The sequence below is a fragment of the Trichechus manatus genome, unplaced genomic scaffold (assembly GCF_000243295.1).
Source record: "Trichechus manatus latirostris isolate Lorelei unplaced genomic scaffold, TriManLat1.0 scaffold00018, whole genome shotgun sequence".
Lineage (NCBI taxonomy): Eukaryota > Metazoa > Chordata > Mammalia > Sirenia > Trichechidae > Trichechus > Trichechus manatus.
Genome location: NW_004443954.1, coordinates 23,850,662 through 23,855,145, shown reverse-complemented (window position 1 = coordinate 23,855,145; position 4,484 = coordinate 23,850,662).

The following is a 4,484-nucleotide window of genomic DNA, read 5'->3' as shown; positions in this document are numbered from 1 at the left end:
CTGGATATATAATTCTTGACTGGCAATTTTTTTCCTTCAAGGCTTTATATATGTCATCCCATTGCCTTCTTGCCTGCATGGTTTCTGCTGAGTAGTCCGAGCTTATTCTTATTGACTCTCCTTTGTAGATGACTTTTTGTTTATCCTTAGCTGCTGTTAAAATTCTCTCTTTCTTTATCTTTGGTTTTGGCATGTTTGATTATAATATGTCTTGTGACTTTCTTTTGGGATCTACCTTATGTGGGGTTAGATGAGTATCTTGGCTAGATATCTCCTCATCTTTCATGATATCAGGGAAGTTTTCTGCCAACAAATCTTCAACAATTCTCTCTGTATTTTCTGTTATCCTCCCCTGTTCTTGTACTCCAATCACTCGTAGGTTATTGCTTTTGATAAAGTCCCACATAATTCTTAGGGTTTCTTCACTTTTGAAAATTCTTTTATCTGACTTTTCCTCAAATAAGTTGGTGTCAAGTGCTTTATCTTCAATCTGACTAATTCTGACATCCATTGCCTCAATTCTGTTCCTACGACTTTGTATTGAGTTGTCTAATTCTGAAATTTTATGTTAATCTTCTGGATTTCTGATTGCTGTCTTTCTATGGATTCTTGCAGCTTGTTAAATTTGTCATTATGCTCTTCTCTAATCTTCTTAAGTTTCCTCTGTTGCTGTGTCTGTGTGTTCCTTGTCTTGGTCTGCATTTCATTTGATCTCCTTCCTGATCTCTTGAAGGGTTCTGTATATTAATCTTTTGTATTCTGCCTCTGATAATTCCAAGAAATTCTCTTCCTCCAGAAAATTTCTTAATTCTCTATTTTGGGAGCTTTCTGAAGCCATTATGGTCTGCCGGTTTATGTGATTTGATATTGACTATTGTCTCTGTGCCATCAATAAGTTAGTATATTTATTTACTTTATGTTTGCTTCCTTTGTCCTAGCTTCTTGTTTTGCTTTGGCCAAACAGGCTACTCATGTGAGTTAGTCTGATTATTGTTACCTTTGAATCTCTAATGTCCTGTCACCAGGTGGTTAGATCTGTTACTAAGTGTGTGAGCACAGGATTCTGTTTACTTTTCTTATATGGATTCAGCTCAGCTGACCAGGTAGTTGGTCACCAAGTGTGTGGTGCAGACTCTCACCTACAGTCCTAGACAGGCATGGGTGATTGGTGTAGGCACAGGTTTCTGGCTGCAGTAGGGGGTCACACGCTGAGCAAGGCAGGGGACAGATGGCTGGCCGAGTGTCTGGGAGGGAAGTGTGTCCCTGATCCCTAGAGTGCATAGGTGAGTGGGGTTTGCAGCTGGACTATGAGCACTCAGTGCTGTTGGCTGTAAGGACTGGGGGGCAACACTTATTCTTGGACCCCTGTCACAGGTGGCTAGGTGGCATGGGTGGAGCCACCAGTCCTCAGGCTCCTGATGTGGGTAGGTAAAGACCCTGCTTAATGGGCAGAGCAGTGTCAAATGTCATGAACCTGCCACTTCACAGCTGAAATAGTTAAAGTTAGACTTTAGGTATATATCCTATTTTACTGTGGTAATGAGGGCCTAGGCTGTTGAAATGGGCCCTCACAAGTCTATGCAGGGATGTAAGGCACTCAAAGTCCATGGACCCCTTATGCTTGTGTCTAGGCAAAGAAGCTGTGCCTACCCTGAGTTTCTGGCTTACAGTAGCCTACAGATTGTTTTTTCCCCTGTTTGTTAATTTGTTCCCTCTCCAAGGCCGGGACAATGGCTCAGGGCACGTGACTTGTCCTACTTCTGGCCCAGGGGACTCGGCAATTGCTGAAGACATCCTGGATACAGTGCAGAGCAGGGAGCGGGGAGGTAAATGGGAGAAAGGTTTTTCCTAAAGGGGGCTGTTTTTGATCTGCAGGGTAGGCCAGACACAAATACCTACCCTTTCACAGATCAAAGGCTGCTTCTCACTGGTTCTGGATGCCCGAGTAGACTCTCTGCCACTGGGTCTCTCCCGATGTGAAAACGCCTTCCAAGCACTGCTACTTCCCTCGCCATGCACAAGAGCTGATCCGGCCTGAAGGGCTTCTGCTTCCAGTGGGTCAGGTCTAGCAACTCCTCGCTGCTTCTGAACCATCTCTTCCTCTCCCTGCCACTCAGTCCAATTCCTCAACTTTGCCTTTGCTCTTCAGGGCTCCTAGACTGTCATATATAATCAATTCACTTGTTTTTTTGGGTCTTTGTTGTAAGAGGGGCCACTGAAGCGTCTGACTACTCTGCCATCTTGCTAGTTTTACTTTAAGATAAAATTACCCTTTTCCTTAAATAAAACACATTTCATCACCTTTTAAATAGATCAATTTATATCAAAGTTTCTCCAGGTAGCTACTAAAAGTTCAAATCATGACACAGACACAAGACACTGAGGTTTTAAGATAGGCTTACAAAAACATCAGCTGTCAGCCATAGCCTCCAACCTGAGATAAGACATAAACTCAGGCACAACACTCTAGACCAGAAGCAAGCTCTCAGAACAAAAGGAGACAGAAAGACCGCATAAACTCACTAGTCCTGTAAGGCCTACTCAAAGAACAGGCTTATACAATACCACGCAAAACAAGGATATGGGGAAACTGAAAACCAACCCCATTGCCGTCAAATCGATTCCGACTCATAGCGACCCTATAGGACAGAGTAGAACTGCCCCATAGAGTTTCCAAGGAGTGGCTGGTAGCTTTGAACTGCAGACCTTTTGGTTAGCAGTCATAACTTGCCGTAGCTCTTAACTGCTGCACCACCTCATGCGGAACCTAGTTTTTTTAAATGTATATAGCAATTTTTGGTAAGATTGACTCAATTCTGTGGAAAAAAACAAGTTCTAGATAAAACATATTAATTTGCCAGAGCCTTAGATTAACTTGCCAGACCCTCTGACAAACCGGAACACCAAACAGTAATTCCCCAAAGAGGAAAGAAAAGATAACACAAATAGGCTCATTTTCCCAAAGTGGAAGGAAAGAAAAAAAAAAAAAAAAAAAAAACAGAGTAGGTTGGAATTCAAGTTCCCATAGTGATCACTGAAATTCCAAATTACTTCTAGTATATTCAGTGTATAGTGTTTTTAAACATGAACCCCAAACCAGCGTCCTGGTGGGGGGAGGGTGGAATCCAGGCTCATTTATGAAAAATGAAGCTCTAAGTTTCAAGCTTTCAGTTTCCTTCTTTTTGAACTTAATGCATTCTGCCAGCAGAGACCTGGTCTATTATTTTAGACCTTAAATATACTCGTTTTTCTAATTGGAAAGTACTTTAAAGTAGCTACTGATTATTTTAATTTTAACATCATGATTCTTTATTGAGAAACTGTATCATAAAACCCGTCTGGAGCTGCCACCTCCCCCTGAGTATTTGGCATCACCTATTGCAAGATTTGGTGATTCCACCCAAATGTGTACTTAGAAAATTTTAAAGTTTTAAAGTGAAGCGTTACTTTTTGTTTCTCAGAGGCAAAACAAAATCCTAGTGAGGGACTGCCATGGAATGAGGCGGCTCAAAAGACTCTGAGATCCTTTGTAACAACTTTTATCAATTCAGTTTGTCCACTAAAACCCAGGGCAACATAAAAAGACAAACAGAAATAAAAGTAAAAATACAGGGCCAACAACAACAACAAAATATATCTGAAGAGCTAAAAGGCATTTCATCAGGAGTGTAAGAAGAACACTTCCTGTTGATTTTAATTTATTTTAGATCTCTTTGCTTCTAATTTGCATTTTAAAAACACTAACCTGGCCAATTCAGAAGTTCTCCATTTAGGCCATTGTAAGGAATCCTTTTCTTTCATTAAATGTCATTTTTCTAAATACCGAGCCAAATTAGGCCCAAAATTCTTTACCATGTAGGCAGCAGGTGTGCTAGATGGTGGGCCATCAATTTTAGTTTTGGTTATTTCCCATTGTGAATTTGGAAAGAGGAAAAGAAAGAGGTTTTAAAACAGAACACTATTGTCCAGAATTTCTCTGAGTCACAAAAAGAAACCTAATGAGGAATGGCGCAGGATTTGGACAGTATTTTCCTTGGACCAGTGTGTGCCTCTGTTGCACGAGAGTTTGCTTGTGGGTGACAGGCAGCCTAGTGCTGTAGCCTGTCTCACGACCATCTTACCCTGTCACGGGGATCTTTAACACTCATGATGAGCAGCAATGACCACCCTAATGGCTTTTGCCAGTCGACCTGTTGCTGAATTTTTCTGCTTATAGTGACCCAGAGCTCTTTGAAAACAAGATTACCTCTATAATGTTTCAAATGCCCAAATCCAGACACCTAACTGCAGTTCACCAAAAAAGTCACTAAATGTCACTCTTAACCAAACAATCAAGCAAAAATCTAAGGAAGATTCTCCTTAATCAAACAACCGGTTTTCAAACAGTATGCCAAACAAAACTTAAGAAAACATGAGAAAGAGAACAAAAAAGAATAAGCAAAGGCTCATTTTCCAAGAGCACTTACCCTATCAGTGTCAAAGGG